Source organism: Pipra filicauda, unplaced genomic scaffold (genome assembly GCF_003945595.2).
Source record: "Pipra filicauda isolate LSUMZ 115617 unplaced genomic scaffold, ASM394559v2 scaffold4_size7858003_pilon, whole genome shotgun sequence".
In the NCBI taxonomy this organism is placed as follows: Eukaryota; Metazoa; Chordata; class Aves; order Passeriformes; family Pipridae; genus Pipra; species Pipra filicauda.
In genome coordinates this window covers 1,706,543-1,731,468 of record NW_024104643.1, presented here as the reverse complement: position 1 = coordinate 1,731,468, position 24,926 = coordinate 1,706,543, and the positions used below count along the sequence as shown (strand labels likewise).

The following is a 24,926-nucleotide window of genomic DNA, read 5'->3' as shown; positions in this document are numbered from 1 at the left end:
AAATAAACACTTGAAGAAAAGTATAAAGATCAGTGTTTACAGAGCCATAGTGCTGTCTACTCTCTTATATGGATCTGAATCATGGGTCATCTACCGCCACCACCTGCGTCTCCTAGAACGCTTCCATCAACGCTGCCTCCGTACAATCCTAAACATCCACTGGTCAGATTATGTGACCAATACATCTGTTCTAGAACAAGCAGCAGTCACAAGTATTGAGGCCACGTTGCTGAGAACACAACTGTGTTGGGCAGGGCACATCTCAAGGATGAAGGACCACCGCCTCCCTAAGATCTTGCTTTATGGTGAACTTGCCACCGGCTGCCACAAGAGAGGAGCCCCGAAGAGAAGATACAAGGACTCCCTGAAACAACATCTCAGCCTTGGCCATATTGATCAACATAACTGGTCTACTCTGGCCTCCAATCAGGAGGTCTGGAGACACACTATCTATAACGCTGCTGATCCTTTTGAGAAAGCACGCAGGATCACTCTCGAGGAGAAAAGACAATGCAGAAAGATTCGTGCCTTGCAGAATATACCTCCTAAGGAGTCTTTCTGCTGTGCCTTTTGCAACCGAAGTGCCTGTCTCGTATTGGCCTTTTTAGCCACCAGCGCACTTGTAACAAACGTGAGTAGAGCCCTTTCCAAATCTTCGTTCGTGAAGCCTAGCCATGACTAGCTTTACTACTCTATACTAGATTTATTACTACTATACAGGCTCTCCTACTATTGTAGGATAAGCATATCAGACATCATAGAGCTCATAACACTTCATTGTAGAAAATATGAGTACCGTCCTCTCAGTATGTATCTGTGCATGACATCTTGGAGAAGAAGTTTCCAATGTATGATGAGAAGGTAGAACGAGTAAGCAAGGAAAAGGTGCTGAGATATCTATTCCAAGGTTGCATTATATGAATGCACATGAAAAGCCTAAGTATAAACCTAGATCTACATCAAGTGTTGAATAAGTATACTTTATAAAGGTGATTCATGGACTAAGTCTGTACTGTATTTGTAAGCAGCACATTGGTGCACACTCAGGTGTCCATCCAAGGTGTGTGCATCAGCTGCATCTACATCACTGCAGTCTGTAGATTGTGTCCCACATTGGTTTCCCCTCACTACAAAATCTTAGTAGTTATAGATAATTATAGACCATTATTTTGCATTTATTCACCATCAATTTCCATTTCAAACACATGCTGTGACTGTCCCATGTACAGGGGTGCTCTCTGCTTCCCAAAGCCCACAGAGCATCACAATAATCTAAATCTGCTCTGCTGACATCCTGCCTACGAATGGTCATTCATTTCCACTCCTCCACCAGAAGAACCAGGACAAAATCTGCTAAGCAAGTCCTAACCTCCTACCAGGATAGACTGAGTCATAGCTGCCTCTGAGTGCCGTCTGTTCTCTGCTGTATGGAAACTCTGGACAAATGAAATTAATTTCTGATAGTGGAGAAACATCCCTCTCCAGGCCTGGAACAGCTGAAAACAGGTTTTCAGGATGCCAGTGAATTTCTGGCCAAGAATAATTGCATCTGCCAAGTGTTTGGTATACTCCTCTGAAGCTCTAGATCTAAGAAGGAAATCATTACCCCTTCAAGCTTAGTCATTCCTGGTCATTAGTTTGAGCTAAAAGAATCTACTGTCAAGATCATAAAGATGCTCACAGACCTCCTGCATATCATTCATAACTGAACAGTTTCAGAAGAATTCCTACACTCCTCCAGTGCCAGGCATTACACAGCATCCCCAACTTTTCAGAACCATAAACAGTGTTCACATCACCAGCAGACCATCACATCTCTGTAACAGGAGAGATGGTGGCCCTGCACAGACTGGTTCATGGCCTCCTTGACACCAGTTTCAGGAAGGAGGTGTGGGAAGCTGACTCATTTTTGGCTGGTTCTGATCAAAGATGGACATGCTGTAACAAACCAGGCTCTTATGAAGGAGTTTTACTCACTGAAGGAGTTTTACGCTAAAAATACACGAGGCTCCAAAAATCTGCCTGACAGATTTATTAAAAGGGCCTTCAGTTCTTTCATACTTCAAGGCCGCACGTGGCAGAAATGTTACGATGCTTCTTAGAGGGTCAAAATAACACACTTTTACTGGCAAACTTTGGAAAATAAGTGAACTTGGCAAAAGTTTAAAGCAAATATTCAATGAACATAAAGCATTTCACAAAGCATCAACTTAGAAAATTCCAAGCCATCCAGGTTTAAGTTACCCAAATATCAATAAAACAAAATTAGAAGAATGGGAAGAAGCGAAGAGAGAGAGAGAGAGAGAGAGAGAGAGAAAGAAAGAGAGAGAGAGAGAGAGAGAGAGAGAAAGAGAATTGTAGCTAACTACCAGGAGTCCAGGAACGGTAGACCATGAACCACGTAGTGGCCTCATGGTGCTGTTTTTATTTGCTCTGGATTCCATGGCCAATCCCTCCATGTGGGGCTTCTTGTCTGCCACCAATACGGGGCTGGGTTAGGGGCTCCAGGGAGTGTGTTGTGGGGCTTCAGGGGTGCCAATGGCTAATAGCCATTCTGGGATAAACTAAAGGCGCCAGGGACAGGTGGAGAGGATTGGCCAGTGCACCATCCCACCCTGGCAGAACTTGCCCTGCCCCCCCCCGGGTTGTTTCAATCCACTGAATTTCTTTCAGTCCCTCATACATGTACATGCACAGCCTTTCAGTTTCTCAATTTATAGCTGTGACTCTAAGCCATGAACATGAACCTGCAGTATGTTGCTGCAGTAAAAGTGGCCAACTACATCCTCAGCTGTATCAGCAAGAGAAGAGCCAGGAGGTCAAGGCAAGAAATCTATCCCTTCTATACAGTACTTGGAAGACCACATCTGGAGCGTTATGTCAGTTTTGGGCATTGCAGTACAAGGACGATACTGACACCTCGGAGTGAGGCCACTGGAGACAACCTAGATGGTTGTGGAACCTTCATCCTTAGAGACACTGAGAACTTGACTGAGTGAAGCCCTGAGGAACCTGTTCTTTCAGGAACTGCTTTGAGCATGTGGTTAGAGCAGATGACTAAATGTGTCTCCCAACCATAGTTATTTTATAAATAGATGTCTAAATGTTATTAGCAGCTAATCTTCATGAGTATGAAATTTAGCACATGGCTGCATCAAATCTTTTTTTCCTCACATAGGTCTCTAACTGGCACCAGAAATAGGAACAGAACCTCAAATGGATCCTTTGTATACTACAAATACAGTTCTTTGTAGTATGGCAGTAAGGGTTAGAGGTCCTTCCAGAAGGGTACATAGGTTTTGGGACCCTTGTGGAGGACTATAAGCTGGCCACACACAATATGATAGCATCCATAGTGATGGAAGTGAGACAAAACCTACTGAAAGTATCAGCTAGTCTCTGTACTCATGCTATGAAATGCTTTTTCTAGGACAGCCCCGGAATGTTGACAGCCCTTGAATATTGACAAGAAGCTGAACATGAGCCAGCAGTGTGCCCAGGTGGCCAAGAAGGCAAATGGCATCCTGGCCTGCATCAGGAACAGTGTGGCCAACAGGACCAGGGAAGTGATTCTGCCCCTGTACTCAGCACTGGTGAGGCCACACCTGAAGTACTGTGTCTAGTTCTGGGCCCCTCAGTTCAGGAAGGACATTGAGGTGCTGGAGCAGGTCCAGAGAGAAGCAACAAGGCTGGTAAAGGAACTCGAGCACAAGTCCTATGAGGAGAGGCTGAGAGAGCTGGGGTTGTTGGAATTGTTTAGCCTGGAGAAGAGGAGGCTCGGGGGAGACCTCATCACTCTCTACAAGTACCTGAAAGGAGGTTGTAGCCAGGTGGGGGTTGGTCTCTTCTCCCAGGCAACTATCTGTAGGACAAGAGGGCATGGTCTTAAGCTGTGCCAGGGGAGGTTTAGGTTGGATATTAGGGAGAAATTTTTTACAGAGAGGGTAATCAGGCATTGGAATGGGCTGCCCAGGGAAGTGAAGGTTTTTAAGACGAGACAGGATGTGGCACTTAGTGCCATGGTCTAGTAACTGCGGTAGTGTTGGATCAAGGGCTGGACTTGATGATTGCAGAGGTCTTTTAACCTGGCTGATTCTATGATTCTATGTGTTCACCAACATATAGGCAGTACAGAAAGTCAGTGGACCAGCATCAGTGGCAAAAACTGGGAGTGTAAAAACACCACAATACTGAAGTACCCAAAATAGGTTTGGTCAGAGCATTTTTCACCTTCTGATCATCACTAGCAGGTCAGTGCAGTTTTTCAGGGCAGGTCTGCTGACAACAGTGCAAGGCTGTCCAGCTCCAGACACAAGTGAATCTATTGCCATTATGACTCCTGTAATCTATCACAGCTCAACCTGCAGAATATAGTGTGTCACAGTAAATGAGACATTGGATTGTAATTAAACTAGAAATTAAACTGTAAATAATTTCTGCAAATAACTATTTCCCTCCAAAGAAAACCTCCAAGGATTTTTAAGAAGTGACCACAGGAAAAAAAATCAAATAAGTTCTATTTAAATTAGAGTACAAGGGAAAGCAAACTAACATAAATCTTGTGGAAAAAGTCAAACGTAGACATTTTTATGAACCCCTGTATGACAAAAATGGCATGGCCAGTTTCCTTAAAAAAAAAAATCAATTTCTTCAGAGATAAAGCTTAATAACTTGCAGAGGGAAAGCCAAACTGAAGAGTCAGTTAATAAAAAACCTTAGCATTGAACAGGCCTTTTTAAACTTAGGAGGAATGACTGTTGCTCTAATAAATCCCAGAGGTTATTCTGCAGATACCTTTGTATTTATGAGGGAATAATGATGATAATGCCTTTATGTGTTATGGTGGGAAAAGTGTAGGCCATAGATTCCAGCAGAAGGAAGAAAGTTAAGGCATGAAGGACTCCCCTGTAAGTCCCAGAATAACTTAATCTAGGCTCTCATCTTTAGAAAGAACATTTTAATTTAGAGTTCCAACATCAAAGAGCATATGAAATCACCATTTCTTTGAAAATCCACACTTAAGGACAAGGAGACATCGGCCAAAATCCTTAAACTAATTAGTACCAAATACTCCTTTGGGCTGAACTTCTCCCTAGGATCAAATTACTGAGCTTAAGCTAGCAAGCTCTTAGTCCAGTCTCAGTGTGGGCAAGGATGAGCTTCTAGTGATGAGAATCTTTATTATCTCCATCCTGTATTGCTTTTTAGTCTGTTTTTATTCTTTTTTTTTCTTCTATCCGTTAAGTAACATTCCTGACTAGCTACTTCTGTTCACATAAAAACAAGAATGAAAAACCAAACCATTGACTTAGTAACTTTTCCATTCCTCAATAGGAACCACTTTATTATTGTACCTCATCATCAGTCATAATTCGTACTGCAGACTTTACTTCCATCCCTAAGAGAAAAGGACCAATGCTGATTCTTGCAGAAACAGGTCTCATGTTAAGGCTGAAGAGGATGACTGTGACTGTTCAGACCATTTCTCACTTAGGATTGGTAATGTTATCTCAAAATATATTCCAAGATTAACAGAAAGGACTGAGAAGGAAAGTAAGAGGACTGGCAACCGAAGAGGCCAAAAGCAAAAAACCTAGGAAGGTGCCAGGGGATTCTCAATCACAGATTTATGAGCAGCTAGGAAAGATGATCTTGCCGCAGACTAAGTAGGAACTACTGAGTAAGGAAGAAACTATGTCCCCCAGTGTGCAACTGAAGTCACCGTTCCCTTAAAACTTCACATTTAAGTTCGGCACTTGAATTAAAATTACGCATTGGTACATTAACTTCTTTAGGTCTCTATTTGATTTATAGAAGATAACAGTAATGGAAACTGTGCTTTTAAGACAGCAGGTCTTACTACAGATTTATACCTGTCTAACTGTGAGAACTAGGTTCACTGGGTAGGATTTATTTTTCTTTGCCTAAATTTTTTAAAAAGCAAGAAAGGTTGCCTTTTCATTAGCATACTGTAATGACTAAAAATTCAGCTTTGACATGGATAAATATCTATCAAGGTTTGCAGAAGAGACATTACCACTGACCTTATCATCTTAACAACACAGTTGGAGAGCTCTATTCCCTTCTTATACTCATGCAATTTGAAGGCTACAACATATGCTATAGAAAAAGCAATAGGAGAAACAAAACAATTCTTTCTGTTTGCAAACAAAATGATGTTGCTGACAGACAGAATTGCCAGAGGTAACTAGTTTACCGTATTGCATACTGGCTAAAACATAGCTACGAAGAAAGCAAAATTCAAAAATCTTTTCTTGTAATTATATTAATGATACGTAATTTCCAGTTCATTTATCCATGTGGTTTGCAAGCTTTTAAGCCCAACAGTAGTTTAAATGTCAGAATTGTACAGTGACTGTATTTCCTGGAAGAGAAGTAAATACATTTTTTAAAAAGGACAGAAATTATTACGAAATGATGACTACTGTAAAAGAAAAATTCTGACACTTTCATGATTGGCATTTTAAATATAAATACTAGGGTAATTTCACTGTGGCTTTGAATGACATGACAGCGTGAGCTAAATGAAAACAAACTCCCTTGAGAATTATTTATCAGGCTATTGATATTCAAAAGAATTTTCTGAAATTTAAAATACATTAATTAGTTCTTTACCCTAGTAACCTTATCCCATTTTTAATTCACATGGAAGTTCTTGGCCTACTCTGCATAGTTAGGTGGTAGAACTTGCCATGCTTCATGGCTGGGCTGGCTTTCTGACGGATCTTTGTTGTATGTCTGCTGCATGGGGAAAGTTTTGTGGACATCTCAAATTAGAGACATGAAATTTAGGAAGCCTGAAGCCATAAGGTTTTAGCTCCATTTCACTTCTCTATATATTCTAATACTATTCATCTTCATTCCACTCTCAGGGTGGTGTAAAAACAAGCATATTTTGCACTTAATAGGCAATTCATTCCAGTCTCTCCAATGGAGTTATCCTTATTTTTTATTGGAGGCAACGGAATATCCTCTCTTATGCACATTGTGATAATCATTTGTATCCATTTGAAGACATTGTTTCACTCTGGACCCTCGCCTTGGAGGTAACACTATCATTACTGACCTGCTTTGCAAGGTCAGCTCCTCAAAATTAAATTATAAATTCCACTTCACATTCTTTCTATTACACAGTCATCCATGTGATGCATATGCTCACCACAGATTAGAAATTTTGCATGGGGAAGCCATAATGTCTACCACCATAAGGTAAGGAAATTGGCAATATCTGGGTGCTCTGGAAGCTAAGGGTTCAGCGGTTGGCATTTTATACAGTAGATTCCACCTGAAAGGGAACTAGGACTTCAGTCCAGCTCATCTTACCCACACTGAAAACACATTTCTTCTGGAGTACCACCCTGAGCACCACTTTGGTGAAAACTGACTTTCAAAGTGGGGAGCAGGATTAGGGAGGGAGAGTTGAAAACCCAAAAGAGAATCCCTGAACTAGGGGCACCATCTACAGGGGAACAGACTGACACTGACTCAGATCGGTCCTTGCATTACATACCTGACATCTGTGCAAAGCTTATGCAGGTTGGTTTGGCTACACTTTTAACATCCCCTCATAAAAGAGAACTTTTGTTCTCATTTTCATTTCTGCTGCCACAGTGTCCAGGAGCCCAGGGCACAGAGCAGGAGCTCTCAGTGTCAGCTGCTATACAAATGCAGATTAAAAGAGAACATCTCTGCCTAAACAACTTAGAAGCAGCAGCAGATGTGTACAGATCAAACAGAAGAAAACAATGAAATCAAATGACACACTCAGACAAACATCAGTGAGCACACTAACAAGTTCTTTGATTTCACTCATTGATTTTTAGCTAGAATTTAAACCACAAACCCCCAACACTTGTTCTCCACTCTCTACCCAAGTTGCAAACACAAAAATTATCTTCAAAGATTTACTTCATATGACACTTTTGTTAGTTGTGTACAGCTGAACAGTTACTCCGGTATTTATTAATTTTACTGAAGGTTAATTCTCACTTTTGGAACTTAGTTTTCTTGTTTTTATGTTCTGATGCAGATTTGGCTGCCTGACTGGGAATGCTTTCTAAATACAACATCGTCACCCAATATGTATTATGGAAACTTTACCGATACCAAGGATGTGACAACAGAGCACTAAAAATGTGATTCCAAGTGTTTAATCTTCAGCTATACAGAGCAGCCCTTAGATTCCCAGTCAACTAGAAAAAAAAACCCAAACAATCAAGAGCATGCATTTAATTTGCTAAAAGAAGTTTCAGAAACATGTGCTTGAACTCATGCAATCAGAACTTAATTTGAAAAGCTGTTCCATTTCCCTAAGCACAAGCCAATTCCTTTGTCTTCATGCAAAAGAACCTCTCTCAAAATGAGAAACTTGAGGGTGGAAAAGGTCAAATCAAAGTAAAAATAGGAGTAAATTACATGATAATGAAGAACAAAATAAAAACATCTTCCTGTTAAAGACAGGTATGTGTGATCTCATGCAACACAAGGGCAGTGAATCATGACAGTCACAGTTCAAACAGCTAATTTACAGATCTAGACTCTACTTGTTCAAGTAAATTAACATGCCACCAGTATCATTTACTCATTCACCTGCCACTGATTTGCTCTCAGGACTTACCTGACTTCTCATCTTGTACATCTAATAGTGGCAGTTGTGATGCTTGGTCACACAAAGGCTGACATACAAAAGGAAACTGACGGCAGCTTGGGCTCAAAGTTAGAGCCCTCACTGCTAGTTTTTTACCTGTAACAACAGCTGTTGCTTCTGAATTAGCCTCAGTTCAGTGACTGTTATTCTAGTATTTGCTCTTTATATGCCATAAAACTTGCCAAAATAGGCCTGAGAATATAGTATACAGAGCATAAAAAAGGAAAATGGCAAAGACAAACATTGCATCCTTTCTGGTTTTGCTTTTTTATTTAAATTCTTTCAAGATGCTCCTGTATCTCTGGCTCAGTCAAAGTCTAAATTAAAAACAAGGCATATGAAGAATATAAAATCTAGTTCTTCATTTGTACTTAGTGGGATTCCTTAGTAGGAACTTATGAATGGTAGACACTATTTAAAATTCTCTTCTGATACACTAGAGCACATTAAAAAAAAAATTCAGAAAAACCTTCACAGTAAAAAATACAGTGATCTACGATTCATGAGTTTAGTGGCTAGCATTTGGCTAGCACTCCAAGCATTCATCAAATGGCTCCTAAGCTCTTCTAGAACATCCTTGCCCATTCTGTATATGTATGTCATTCCTCAAGTCTCCCAGCTTCTTTGGTATAATTAACATAATGACTGGATAGTAAACATCCATTTCCTTGAGAATTCAGTAGTGAAATAAAACCTCTTTCTCTATCAATAAACCTTGAACCCGAAAGGAACTGAAGGAAGCATGTGAGCTAGAAGGAAGCATGCATGCATGTGCTGCATCTGTAGCAATTTGTTTATTGCAAACAGCCAAGCTCAGAAAATATTAGGTGAAATCTCTCCCACTACTCTCCCAGCCCCTACTACAGCTTTCCTTTTTTTTTTTTTCAAATGTAGCAGAATAATCATGTAGGGACTACCACAGTCAGAGAGTGAGAAAGTCATGGTATACTCTTTGGGGCTACTGCTAGATAGCATTTCTGTTCCTTACTGTCTCTACACTAAGGAGGGGCCATTGGGCTTAATGATGTTTCTTGTCTTTGCTCAAATACGAAGACAGAGTATGATGTGTCATGCCTTGTGAATGTCAGACTCCTACAGACTTCTGGCTGTGTGGCTGTTAGGAACTCAGCATCAAGTCTTCATAATTACTAGCACTGAAACGTGTGGGTTTTTTAAACTGACCAGATAAATGATCCTAGAGAAAATAGTCCTCAAATTCTAGTGCATCGGGACAGAGAAAACGGCAACAGTTTTACATCAGACAGGGTAATCTAGGCACAGGAGACCACTTCTACACATGCAGTTTAAATTATGGTGGTTTCTCCTTTCCATAGCTCAGCAAGACTTTTAGAACATAATTTCTTTTGCATTTGTTGTCCTTTCCCCTCTCATGATCTAATGTGCCCATAAAAGAAAAACCGATATTTTGCCTAACAGACCTAAGAACACGTCTAGCACTGATGTGATCAGAAAATGTGTATTCAAACTGAACTGGAAAAGGGCTGTGACTTTTAGAGGCAAATCCCACCATGAAAGTATGGGTGGGGAATGGCGGGATGAAGTTCATTTGAAGGCATAGTAAGTCACCTATGAGATGAGCCTGGGAGCTTCATTACTTTCTCAGTTACCTACTAATGATGGCATACGGGCTCCGCTCTTTGCTGGGCTTCTCTCTTTGCTAACATCTGCTATTTATCATATTAAGATGAATTGTAGATAAGTTTCACTCTCGGTTACTAACTGAAATCGACTAAATAGTTGTGAGATATATCACTACTTTCTCAAGTTTTCTTAGAACAACTGTAATCCAGCAGTAGCCTGCACAGTAGTGCATCAAACCTGGGCTACAACCTGTATGTTTGGTACTCTGTGACTAATTAAAGGTTATAGGAAACTCTTACATAAATACCACACTGTTATGTTTGCAATTTTACAGGTAAAATTGTTTTCCTCCTGTGCCTTTGAGGGTATAGATGCAGTAATAATATATGCTGAAGAACAAAGAACTTTAGTCTGTTGTATTTTTAAAACCTAAGCTTACATCTAAATCTATTTTCATTTCCCTTTGGAACCTCAGTAGCTTTTTATGTTATATTAAACATTAGACAAATAGGGTAGATCTAATTAAAAGTTGAAGAAATGTGCTCCCCTTAATTGAATTTGCTACAGTTACATTTTGCAGACCAATGTTAATCAAAGCTCCAGTTCAGAGTGGATAGATCAAGGGAATTAAGTTAACCCTTGCACGTCCTTACCTGAACACGCGATACGGTCTGCTCTCGCCTAAGCCACAGGCCAATTACGACTCACCGCTCAGTCGCGACTACCCGGTGCGAGCTGCCCAGGGGCCGCCACAGAGGGAGGGCTGCGCACCGCAGGCTCGCTAAAAGTACCAACAACGCCAGGCGGGGGTCGTCGCCGCCGCCTCCGCTTCCCGCCGACCAACCAGCGAGGGCTCCTGCCGCGCCCCGCCCGGGGCACCCCGCTCACCCGACGGCCGCTGTGCTTGTGGCACAGCGCCTCGTGCTGCCGGGCGGCAGCCCCGGGAATGCCAGCCACGCCCGCCATGCGCGGGGATGCCCTCCTCATCCTCACCATCCTCACCATCTTCCCCCTCCTCATCCTCACCATCTTCCCCCTCCTCTTCCTCACCCTCCTCCTCCTCCTCCCCCGCTCGCCACCGCCCGGCCCCGCCCGACGGGGAGGACGGAGACCGGGCGGTCGCGGGATGGGCGAGGCCGGCGCGGCGGCTCCACCCATGCTGGGCGCCTCGCCATTGGCGGCCCGGGCGCGTGTCCCCGCCCCGCAGCCAATGAGGGCGTTGGGCCGGGGGTGATGGGCTGCCTCTCGCGGGAGGGATTCCTGGAGACGCTGCAGTGTGGCGGCGCTCCGGGCGCCGCGCAGCCCCCGTGCCGCCTCCGCCGCCCCGCCCGCCCTGCACTGCCCTGCCCGCCGGCGGCTGACACCGCCGCTCAAACTTAGCGCCCGGCGCGCCGCCAGCCCGCCGAGCGCAGGGAACCGGGGCAACCTGCCCGCCGTGCCGGGGGCGCTCCGCCCGCGCCCCGCCGTGCACCGCAGCCTCGCCCCGGGAGGTGCCGCCGCGGGGAGAGGCTGAAGGACGAGCCCGGAGCGCCCGACCCGGTTGCCAGGTAAGGCAGAGCTCCGGGGCTGCCCGCTGCCGCGCCCGGGCGGCGTCGCCTCGGGCAGGGGGGGCGCCCGCTGTGCGGGCGGGGGCAGAGCACATGCTCCGGGGGCGGCCGGCGGCTCTGCCCGCGGCTGCCGGGGGGCGGGGGCCCGCCCCCGGAGCGCTCCCGGCGGGGGTAGGGCCGGTTACGGGAGGGGCGACACAGACAAAGGGGGCGCCCGCACCCCCCTTCCCCCCCCCCCCCGCCGCCCCCGCGGAGCTCCGCTGTCGCCGCCCCCCGCTCTGGCTGTAGAAGAGGGGAGCTGTCCACCCTGCATCCCTCCATCTCTCCCCGCCGCTGCCCGGAGCCGGCGCCCAGGCGGTCGCCGAGCCAACTTGTTTCTCCGGGTGTCACCTGGCTGCTGCCACCGCTGTGCCTTCGCCCTCGGCAGGGTGGTCTGTCCCGACGGCCGCCCCTGCCGAAAGCGGTGGGGCACTGCGGTGTGCCCCCGCCGGCGCTGGTCTTCCCTCTGGACCGCAGGACATCTAATCATCATTTGTGTATCAATTCACAAAACCCTTTCCCACATTACTTAGAAAGGCTGCCAGGCTAACGCGTTTTCTTTCCGTGCAATTTCATTTTCTTTGACATTATTTCCTTCATTTTACGGAATACTGCTTGCCCTGCTTTGATTTGGGGTACGTTTTAGTCTGGTTCCCAGACGCACACGGTATGTTTAAAAGTTAATTTTGGCTATCAAACTCTACTAGGGACAGTAGTAAGAAAGTGGCAAAGAATATTAATATTTCTTTTGTTTCCAGTCTTCTGAAATAAAGATATCAAACGACTACTAGCTTCCGGTAGTCAGTGTAGTAAATAAATTAAATGTAGTCATTGGAATGAGCCTTTGTGGTACTTTCAACAATCTGTAATTCAATCATCTCTGATACAAGCTGCCTTTTGCTATTATTCATCAGACCCAGCTGAGTGATTTCTGTCAGATGGGAAGGGGTAGAGAGAAATCTCTAGGTAAACGTAACTGAAAAGCTTTCCAAGTTGAGTCCTAAATGAGCACAGAAAAGCACTTGGCCACAATCTCGAGACAGATGTTGGCATCCAAACAAATCATTTCTTTTGGTTGTCTGGGGATGTCAAGTTTTATTTTCCTTTTTTAATAGCCATTTGTGGGTGAAGAAGGAGTTCTGTCTTTATTGCCCTGTAAACTCAATGCAAAATGTTGTAGTGCAATAATATTTCAATGGCTCTGAAATAATATTTTCTGTACAAAGGTCAGTAGAGTAATTTTAGATACACATACATGTTATAGACAAATAGACTACTAATCTGCAATGGTGATACTCATCCTCAGAGCTGCTGTGCAGTATGCCATCCATGTTGCATGTTAATCTGTTATGTGCTGTTTAAACTGCTTTATTGTCTGTGAGAGTTACTTCATCCTAAGAAGCGGAAGATGGTAGTTGTAGACCCAAGGGGAGTCTCCTTTCCCTGGTGAGTTGACATCTAGAGTTACAGATGAGCAGTTGTTATAGGAGTGTCCCTGAAAAAGGGAGGGGGAGCTTTTGGGTACAAGGACAAGTAAGCAGTGAACTAATTTGCTTTGTGAGGATGTGAAATGACATCTCCTGCCAAGCTTAAATAAACCTGCTCAGAAGTGTAAGGAGATTGCACATATGTCTAGAATAGTATTTTCTTGTCTGTCTTGGAAACAAATGACCTGATTTTATGTCTTGAGTCAAATACGCATCTTTTTTTCTTCCAAGCTTTTTGTATTTGTTGTTTTATTAGTAGTGTCTGAGGGGAATATACTTTAATGTGGTATAGTTGCTCAAAATTTGCATCCATGCAATTCATAAATTGAAACTATATAGCTTAAAAATGTAGTGTAGGCAGCTTGAGTGAGAAGAGATAATTTAAAAAAGAACCACAGGGCATAAGATAATGACATGCTGTAGGAAATAATCATACTCCTGCACTTGCAAAAGCATGAAATGTTCCAGTGTAGCCATTTCATACAAGCCCAATTTTCCTTCGCATTAAGAGCGCCTAAGTGAGCCTTATTAATGTTTGATGCAAAAGATGCTAAATCCATTTTAAGGATTGATACTGGAATTTAAAGAGGTAGCTCACAGACTAACAGAGCAAATCTAACACTTCTCCAAAACAAATGTGAAAAATAATCTGTTACCATGTATGCCATAGCAGCACAAGTGGGATATAGCCTTTTCTGTTCCACGGGTGGGCAAGAAGCCCTTTAAAACCATAGATACAAAACAGTGTTTGATTAAACAATCTGAAATGTTCTCTTACCTTAATCATAACTTAAATCAGATATAAGAGCTGACTGAGAAGATGCTCAGTGTTGATTAGTGTAGTAGTTGAGAAGGTGTGAGATAAGGGAAGGTTCTGTTTGTCAGAAACCTAAAGGAAAAAAAAAATCTATATTTTTCCAGCTAGCATAGAGACACCGGAAACATAAAATCAATTTTTATGGTCTTTTGGCAGGGTTGGCTGTAATAAGTAAAAAGGAGCAGTTCAGTGTTTGGCTGAAGTTTTTAAGCCACTCAGCTGTACAGAACTCAGTTAATTGATGTTTCCTCACATGAAAATGAAGCTCTTATTTAGCATATCATGATCTTTTCCTCTCAGTTCAACAATCTGATTACAATTTTAAAAATACTTGTGTGGGGGTTTATATTTATATGCACATTTAAACACACAGATAAACTCTTTACTGGGAATTGTGTTCTGAATAAAGAGTGCATACAACCTCTTTTACCTGCTGTGGAAGAGACATTAAAGTTTGCAATACAAATAAAAAGGACAAGAAAATATTTCTGCATATCTGGAGGAAAAGGATGGAGGAATTATTACACATGGATTCCATGATCTCCTTCCCTTTGCTGAGGATGCCCATATAAATGTGCAGTTCCACAAAGAGAAATACTTCATCATTTGATTTTGCTTTGATTCTTTGTAGAATGTTTGTTTTAAACATAACTTGGTATTTAGGAAGAACCTTAATTAGAAATACAGATAAGGGAGGCTCATTAGCCAACTATCAATTTGTGTTTACTGCTGATATTTACTAAAGATACTTGTGGTTAAATCAAAGCATTTGCCAGACTAAATAAACAAAGCGTTAGGTTAACATATTTTTGGGATTGTTATGTACAAATGTCATCTTTGCTACAGTGGGCTTTATTCCTCCCTAACATACGTCGGTAAAAAGGGGGATTAGGAAATGGTGCTTATACTGTTAGATCTTTTACAGAAATACTGGATACCAAAGTAGAATGCATAGGAGGAGGACAACTGACAAGGGTTTTTCATGATTTCTTCTGGTGAGATGCTAAGAGCAGGCTACAGGCAACTTCTTTCAGGGACTACACAGACCAGCTGAGCGATTTGTGCAAGCAGTGTGTGGAAAAAGTTTTCTGTTTGAATAATAAAAAAATAAAATATTTAAAAATATTTATTGAAAATATTTTTTTCCCTTGAGGACTGCAGTGACTGAAAACTGGATAGGAGCCATAATAAGAATGTCTCCTTAAGTACTACTTTTGACAAATGTTAATCAGTATGTTTTAGAGGCTGACTTTTCTATTGTTTTCCCTAAGTGACTAAAGGAGTAGCACATGAATGTGTTATGAGAGAGCTGAGCGTTTTTCTTAATCTGTTTTCTTGTCATTACTAGTCTGGAGGTCTTTCCCCAGAACAGCAGGCACTGAACACTTCTCCTTCTCCATACTAGAGGGAGTGGTGTTGCCATCTTTTAAATTCTCAGAGAATTGCAAACACAGGATGCCATTTCTCTTTTCTAGTCATCCCTAAAGATGCTCGGAGGAATGTATCGGAACACAAAATAAATCTGGAATTTCTCCTATGCAGTGTAGTTATCTGATAAACTACTAATATTTAAAAGGTTCTTCTAAATAGAGAAAATTTACAAATTTTAAAAAATGTCACAAAAACTTATCCAAGTGACTTAGTATTCATTGACTCTGAATTATTATAGTAATAAACCATTTTTCAGGAAAACAAAATTTTATTTAGGAGTGGCTAAAACCAATTTGGTTATTTTAGTGCTGCTGTCTGTAAGTTTCCTGGACACTATTCAGGATTTATAACAGTAGCCAAATGTATTGAAGTAGCTTTAATACTCTAGCCACGTCTGTAGTGACTACGTACACGAGTGCCACAAAGACATGGGAATATGTGCCTCAAAGTTGCCCAGTAATGCTTTAATGAATTGGTTAAAAGTCTGCTTACAAGTTCTGTTTTGTAGCTTTATCTTAAGGGTATTATTTTTCTATATGTGGCTGAAAAATTGGTGTAACAGTTGCAAAGTGGGAAAGCTGGTAACCAATTGCCTGGCTTGGCTCAGAGACAGGAGTTTACTTGTGAATTCACTCATCCGTATGTGTTTGAATAACCACGTGGATAGTGCAGTTGAAAATAATAGGAGTGCTTTTGCACAAGGCACTATAGAATCACAGAATATGCTGAATTGGAAGGGGCTCACAAGGATCATCAAGTCCAGCCCTTAGGCCCCGCACAGGACCATCCCCAAGAGTCACACCACGTGCCTGAGAGTATCATCCAAATGCTTCTTGAACTCTGGCTTAGTGCTGTGGCCACTTCCCTGGGGAGCCTGTTCCAGTGCCCAACCACCCCCTGGGTGAAGAACCTTTTTCTGATGTTCAGCATAAGCCTCCCCTGACACAACTACAGGCCATTCCCTCAGGTCTGGAAATAAAGATTCCATGACAAATAGTTTATTTGGTTCAGGATGTTGTCTCAGTCATGCTTTTCCTAGAAAAATTTTACATTTGTACATTGATAGGTGAACACTAGACCTAACTCTTATTTGGAACACTTAAGATCACTTGTAGCATGTAATTTTAATTTTTTTTCCCTTTTTCCCAGTATTTCTTTATAATAATTTATTTCTATTGGATTTCTATAAACAAGTATTAGGATTGGGAGGAATTCTTAGAAGAATATGTGACAATGCAGTTAGAGTGTGTTGTTTTGTTTTGTTGTTTTTTTTCCGAAGGCTAAAAGTATATAACTTAAGAAAAACTTAATGGTGTGATGTGTTGATAGAAGGCACAATATATTGGTGAATAGTTGAGGGTTAAAGAAGGATAGTGTGATATACATACACCCCAATCAAAATAGTTTTGAAACTTTTTTTTCTGATTAAAAAAGGACTGTGTTTATTGTTGAAATTGTAAGCTTGTTTTGAATTTAGTCAGGCATTTGATTTAGTTTAGGGTAATGTTCTAATTATAAAAATAATGGTGTAAAACAGCATCATTGTCCCTGTGAACGGATTTCTTTTTTTCATGTACTAGATTGCAGAAGAGATAGTATATGAGGAATTGCCATCTCTATTATTCCAACTCTTTTCATTACCTTTGACAATGATCTGGAATAAAATACAAAACCCATATTCATGAATATAATTCTGTTTTTTTTGTGCCGATTTTAATAAAATTGGGAAAAGTGCTATTATAAACTGATTTAATTTGGTTTCTCATCCTACAATATCTGAATATGTGTTTTAACAAAGTGAAAAACAGTAATACTTTTGCCTACTTCCAGAAAAAAAAATCGTGAATCTCCCTAAATACTAGCTTGAGAAAAGAATTGGGGATTACATCTGGAGATCATCATCTGCCCCAATTTTGAAGAGCAAAGAAGCCATATGCATCTGTAAACACTGCTCAGAGTAGGAAAGGTGCCCATCTCAGAAAGGATGCCACACAACTAGAATTAGTTTAGAGGAGGGACTTGAGTTGTGTGATTTGAGATGTGCCCAATCTGTTTCTTAGTGGAACTCCTAAAAGCTTACCATTCTCTTTGGCAGGTTGTATGTGCCGAGAGCTTCCTTGATGCCCACACAGTGAACATACTGGTATTAAATTATGCTCTGGTATGTATAAGGTCATGCAGCAGCCTGGCTGGGCACACAAACCACAAGACCCCAAACTAGAAATGAGGTATCGATGTTTTTCCGAAATCAGAGTAGCAAGTGTATGAGCCACCTTAGTGAGGAGATGATACCTTTACTTGAAGTCTGTAGATCAGTATTTTCTTTCCTTTTAACTAGACTAGGTACAAGTTCTAGATTTGATGCTGAAATTGCTGGATTTCTGATTTATGTTAATCCATGAGAACGGAGTCCTTCTGACCTTAAAATCACCAACCCATTGAACTTGCTGCTATTGACTCCTACTGTGTCTCTTGGATTAAATAGTATTTGTTGTAAAAGATGTGACGTTACTTGTGTAGTGTGAAGAGGTTCTGTCTGAACTTCCCTTAAGCTGCCCTTGTATGTTATAATCCTATTTCGTCCCATGTTACTGACAAGAAATTTTTGTTTATTTATCTAACTGGTGTTAATCTTTGAGACCCGATTTAAAGCCGATTGAAGTCGATGACACTTCCTTCCACTTATTTTGTTCCTCTGATACGTCCTAAAACTATAAATTGAGCTTATTAGTAGGAACTTTGCTTTAAAAGAGTATGCCTGTTACTCTTTAAGATGTGAGAGAACCAGTGTCCTGTGTCCCATCATTCTACTGTGGACTTGCATAAATAGGCCTTAGTTTCTAGATGCCATCAGTGAGATGCTACCCAAAGGACAGTTTTCTGCTAAACCTGTTTTGGAGCTGGCTGTGGAGGTGTCAGTCCTTGTGCCTGGCATCTGAGCCAGGGAACCCTGTCATGATTCTGCTTTGCACCAGGATAAACTTGTCTTGGTGAGCATCTCGCATGTCCTCTTTCCACGTGTACTACATGGCTATGGATGGTTAATTGGTGGCATTGGTAAGAAAACAGGTGTCTGTTAGGAGAGGGATACAACTCTACTGAAAAGGCAAGTAAGAGTTAGCTTTGAGAGTGTCTTCCCACTGAATTGCAAAGAGATGTCCTTGAGTAGTCCAGGTAAGGGTGGAAGACAAACACATTTTTGACTGCTAGTGTAGTGATGGTTGAATTTCAGGATTTCTGGATCCTGAAATTAAAGTTTATTTTTTTTTCTAACAACCCAAATGTTTAAAGATGTGTTTGTTACGCTGTTGCATTTGATAACTGTATCATGCTAATATTTCCTTATGAAGAGTCTGTCAGTGGATTTTTTTTTTTCCACAGTTTTCATTTTTTCATAGTTTCTTTTCATATGCTAACAACAAGCTACTACCTTGCACTTGCTCGTCAGTTTTGGCTTTCTTACTTCATGCTTTGTTAGGTTGCTCAGCTGCTAGTTAGAGCAGAGAAACACCAGGCAATATCCATGTGACCTTGACAGAGGTCACTTTCTTCTTTATGATGTCCTGTAGCTGCATAAGGCCTTTGCTGCTCTTATCTTGTATATTTGCTTTATTTTTGTAAATTCTACATAGTAGGATTGAAATATTGCTTTTTTAAAAATTAATATGTATTTACTGCTCTTTTAGCTTGTTGAGAAAATGTTGAAAGTGAAAACTTAAAGTAAAATTGTCTGGGACAAAAACACCTGAAGTCACATGTTATAGTGCTTTCTTGCACTTGTCATCTTCAAAACATGTGTCCATTTTTAGTAATGACTTGGACCTATGTTAATATTCGATATGCAAATATTGGCTTTATAAATCATACACTGGCTAATAATTGTGAGTTGTTTACTCAGAATCACTTATTCTTTATAAATATTGATATGAAAGTTCTGTGTTATAGTGAGCAAGGCATAAAACTCACTATGGAAATCAGCATTTTAGAAGAAGAATAACAGTAATAAATATTTTATCTTGATATCAAGCAGCTATTGCTCAGATTTTTGAATTGAGCACTGCTTATCTATGTAGTGTTGATTAAATTCTAAAGCAACAACCAGCCAAACGTCCATTAAAGGTGATGAACCAGTCCTTTGCAGGCATAACTGTCTACACTGTTATTAAAGGATTCAAATGAATCCCAAAAGCCAAAACCTTTTTCTGCCTTTCCAGATAACTCCTTTATATATGTACTCATCGATGGGATTCCAAATTGTATGTGATCTATATAAGTGAAGGGGAAAACAATTGGCATAATTTTAATGGAGCGTGTCAATATTACTCTAGTTATAGCTTTTTTGAATTTCCTTCTGGTACTAACACGATACTGGGAGCATTTCATTTGCTTTGTGTTGAAATTTGGCTCTTAGAATGTCTGTTCACTTCAGCTACTTTTAAAACAATGTATGAATTCAGTGGTGTTAGCTGATTTCATAGAATAAAGCTAAATTATTTGCTGAAAGGGATTATCACCTGGCATACCTTACTCTGTAGTGTTACTGCCCTCTTCCACTTAGTTCTGTGACTTTTTTTGTGATGAAGAAAAAGAATCTTTACTGGGGAGGTAAAAACCTAACCTCTTGGCATAGTTCACGATGTTGGCTATAGGTGTTTAAAGTAGATGAATATGTGAATTTGAAAGGATGACCTCAAGTGCAGACAAAAAGTCATAGGTGGAGGTAGTGAGTATGGAGCCTAGTCAAAGGCATATTCATGAAGATTTTTCTAAGTTAACAAATTGTTCAAGGTTTTGTCCTGCATTGGGCCAAATATTGGCTATTTTGTGTGTCCTTTTGGGATAAATATTTTGATAATAGAGGTTATGCTGATGAGGTAATATAAGAATTTATCCTCAAACTTTGAAAAATATTAGCTTAGCCTGTCCTGCTTCCAGCCGTAGTGCTGTTCAGATACTTAAAGGTAGTTACTCCAGTCAAACTTAGATGTAATTGTACTGAATAAATTCTAGGTTTAAAAAAGTTTTAAGAGGTGTATTGTATAGAGTGTAGAACTGTGCTTAGTGTTTATCTTACGCTGTAGGACTTATAAAAAAAAGAGTAAGGGAATGTACTGAAACTTTCCCTCTCTTAAAGACCATCAGCATGTTTATTGGTTGTGGTTAGTCAAGTTTGTTGTAGTTTGAAGCTCTTGCCTCATTATTATTGGGCATACAAGTTTTCTGTACCCATGAGTAACAAGATTGGGAGGAACTAAAAGTAGTAGGCTTAGCAGCAAAATGTGTTAGTGGAGGGGCTGTATGTTGGTCAGTGATGATCAAAAGTTCTACACCTGTTGTTGCAGAGATAAAGATGATGACCTACACAAACACAGCCTAGCAGAGATGGAACTAAACCTTAGTCTAAGACTAATATGCAATAAGCGTATTCACCATATGGGCCAGCATCCTTGTGAATATGAATACAGTCACAGCATATACAGTTGCTCTCAGTTTTAACAGTAGTAAATACACAGGGGTTTTTCCCTAGATAAGGCACACAGAGTGAGCCTGAAACAAATGTGTGCTGAAATTTTGTTTCCTGTTACAAAGCAACTGCTTCAGGCCATGTTACTTTTTTCCATTGGACTTGGTCTAATATTGTGCTTCCAATTCTGGCTCAGAATTCCAATTCTTAGACCAGAATTCTTGTTAGTGTATTTCTAGTGAATTGTATTTTTTTAGATGAGCTGAATTAGGTCCCAGAAATACAGAATTACTTTTTTTACCCTTCAAAGCACTTATGGTTGAATTGGAATACTGGAAGTTATTTATTGTCACCATCACTTAGAACAGACTTTTAAACCTATTTTGGTTTTATAAGTTGCTTGCTTGCCTGGACACATGGGAAAAGATCTGGGTGTGATGGCTTAGCTCTCCACATCCTCTGTTAACACAGTGAATTCCAAATGTAGGTTGTAACCGGTGACAGCTGTTTCATAAAGAGCTGCTTCGTATTTGTGAGAAGCAGTGTTTGCTCTGCAGTCTCTTTAGAACAGGGCCTGACAAATCTTGTAATGTGTTAACAGTGTGCCTAACATAATAGGATCCAGATCTTTGACTGGGGACATGAACAGTTGTGCTAAAAATAAAAATACAATTTAGCCCAAATGTTGGAAAAAGTGCCATTATATAAGGCCCCCAGAGATCAATAAACAACTCATTGCTGTAACCATATCATCCTTCTTCAAAGGGATTTTAATTGTGTCATGGAAACTTCATACTTGAAAAGGTGAACACTTGTTTGTTAGGCATTCTGCTAGATATATTTTGCTGGTCATTGAGGCTGTACTGTTCATACTAGGGGACTTGGACATCCAGTTTAGATCTCTAAGTAGAAACTATGCTGAGTTACTCTTTACAACCTCTTTACCTTCAATGTGGTATAACTTAGGAATTTTTCAGTTTTAAATACAAAAAAGTTTCCTGTTTTCCAGTAATCTGATTTGCCATTTTCTAGTTGAAAACTGGGTAAACTGTTTGGCTTGCTACTGAAAAAAGCTATTTCTTGTATAATACCGTGCTCACAACTGGGATTTGAATTATTTATAGGTGGGATGGTACAAAGGGACTGGCTTTTAGCCTTCTGTGGCCAGGAGGGAATTTATCTGGCATAAAGGAGATAAACTAATTCCAGCTTCAGTAATACTTAAGAGACTAGCTGTTTCATACCAGAAAGCAGTTTTTATGATAAGAGAATTAGCAAAGTTCTGCTGCAGCAGTTTTCCCAATACAGAAACCAGGTCATCTGTCTGGAGGTTGATGTAATTATTGGAGACTTCTGCTCCCCCTCTCAATGAGAGGCTGATACAGGAGAACATCTAGTCCTGCTCTGGTATGTGACAGCATAAATGGGTGAAACAAATACAAAGCCAAAACCACAGCTGCCCGGGTAGGCTGTCTTGAACATAGACATGAAGATTTCAGGTAAAGATTTTAGGATTAGCTTTTTGTGAAGCGTGCAAATCTATACATAACAGAGAGTCATTTATGTTAAGTGGAAGCCAGTCAAACTAGTGTCCTGTTGATATGTTGAAACATAAATCCCATATGACAGATGGGGATCAATGGCAGAGGGAGATTAAGGATAGGATTCATGTCATTTAAGTTTAAATACCTCCAGAAGGTGATTCATTTGACCTACCTTAGGCATCTGTCTTCGTGTGAGATGGACTACTCTCCGGACATGAGATGGACTGCTCTTTGAAGCTATCTCTTCCTTTCCAGTGACTGTAAAAAGTCTGAGATGACTAGATGAGACTTAATCAGCCAATTTTTAGACACCTGACATGGGACACTTGAATCCTAAGCGATGAGCCTAAGGCCTCATGGAGAGTTTGTGGCAAGGGTGAGAAGTGAACCCCAGTTTTCTGGAGCCAAGCTAATCACAATACCATCTTTTCTATGAAGAGGAGCATTACGTGTAAAACTAGTGTGTGATGACTGCTTAAATTTGCTTTAAAATAAAAATAAAAAAAAAATTGATCAAAAGGAGGGTGGTGGTGTATTTGGAAATACCTAATTAAAATTTGGCTTAAATTATTTATTTTACTGCAGTTAGTGTTACTGTATTTGATTCAGAGAATCACAGAATCAGTTAGGTTGGAAATGACCTGTAAAATCATTGAGTCCAGTCAGTAAACTTGCACTGCCATGTATCAACCTCAGTAGTACAGTAACTTTGTCTAAGAGTCTAAGTTTAAAAAGAATATTTTGAGATAAATGTTTTTGCTGAACAGAAAAGCAAATGTATCTTTCTGCAGAATCTGTGCAGTGCTGTCAGGAAAGAATAAACTTTATATCTAAAAGTAGAGATCTTGAAAATAATGAAAACTTTACTATCAGCTCTGCAGAAAGATGGACGTCTAGTCAGTAAAATTGTAAATAAAGGTCCATTGCGCAGGAGTGACAATATTTTATATGTATTTATGGGCAGTTTGAAGTCAGACTTGTCCACTCTGTGCTGATGAAAGTGGGCTTCTGTGAGGGGAGACAGCTTATATTACAACAGTTAAAAGATACGATGTTTTCTGAAAACGGAATATGAAAGCTGATATGGAGAGTGCTACTGGCTCCAGCTTTGGATCTTGCCCGAAGCATGCAGTGAACCAAGCAGGTCTGCAGAAGTGGTATGGCGCTTGGCAAAGTGGAGGAATTGCCTCTCTTCTGGTCAGCAAAGCTCTGGGAGGAGACAAGAATAGCAGCAGCTCAGATGTTGCTAGAGTGTGTGTTTTCCCCCTCTGAAGGGCAGTTGGTTTTGCACCTGAACGAGCACAGTGCTTTTAGGGGTTAGTTTGGTTCTTCTTTGCTTGCCTCCCTGCACACACCCGACGCTTCCCTTCTTCCTTAGCCTACTTCAAAGCTATAGTTTGGTGTAGTTTGTGAGTGAGATGAAATCATGTTTTCTGAGCTGTAGTGCAAAATCTGTTCAAATGGCTTTGTGTCATTTATATGTAAAAATCTGTTCCGATGATCCTGTTCCAGCTGTGAACCAGAACATCCTAGAAGTATGACCCTCTTAATTCATGGCATCACATCTCTACACGGGAATATACTGTGATATTAAAGCTTCAAGGTGTAAATGTTTGGGTTTTTTTCCATAAATTGCTGTGGTAAGGGAATAAAGTGTACTATACTAAGCTAAAACAGAAGCTGGCAATGTGAAGAGTAAAATAGGATGTATATTTTAAGCTTATGTAATTTCTGCCTCTAGACATTGGGAATTGGCTATTGGTTTCACAGTACAGTAGAAATTGTATCTTCATGTTAGAGCTAAAGTAAAGTTAAATTAGAATGGTATAGAAAGAAAAATCTAGTACTCTGAAATATTATATCACAGCAAAACAGTTGTCTTGTTGACACAGATCATAAGAATTTCTGAGTCTGAAGAGTTTCAATATCTAAACATGATGTTTTTATAGCTAAATGAACCTTTGTAAGCTAGACATCAACTATGTATAAATGTAGAACAGTATATCTAAAATCTGTCATGCTGTCAGAATACAACTGTTTTCTCTACAAGTATGGGAATTGTCACTTATCTGCATTCTCTCCTTGCCCTATTTCCCCTCCATATGTTGATATTCACCCATGTGAAAGAGGCCAATTATAGTTTGGCCGTTGTATAAATAATGCAGAAGTTGTCAGTGGCAGAGGAAAATTTATGTTAGAAGACTGAGGGATTGAATAAGAAAATAAAAGCACCTTTTAATGAGGGTAATGATCTCTGTTTCTCTATCACTTCATGTTAAAAAAGGTATTTAAAGAAACCCCATCTTTTAGTTCTTCATCTAAGGACT

At 40.6% G+C, this 24,926-nt stretch overlaps 2 long non-coding RNA genes across 2 annotated transcripts in view; one reads left to right on the top strand and one right to left on the bottom strand.

Annotated features, from left to right (window-relative positions):
- LOC120324345 overlaps nucleotides 1-11,246 on the bottom strand; it is a 141,115-nt gene extending 129,869 nt beyond the window's left edge. Inside the window, exon 1 of the long non-coding RNA XR_005565592.1 lies at nucleotides 10,924-11,246. This is a non-coding gene — a long non-coding RNA (uncharacterized LOC120324345). The remainder of the gene's footprint in view (nucleotides 1-10,923) is intronic.
- A 201-nt stretch (nucleotides 11,247-11,447) lies between these two features.
- The window catches only part of LOC120324350, a 37,436-nt gene continuing 23,957 nt past the window's right edge, over nucleotides 11,448-24,926 (top strand). Inside the window, exon 1 of the long non-coding RNA XR_005565604.1 lies at nucleotides 11,448-11,817. This is a non-coding gene — a long non-coding RNA (uncharacterized LOC120324350). The remainder of the gene's footprint in view (nucleotides 11,818-24,926) is intronic.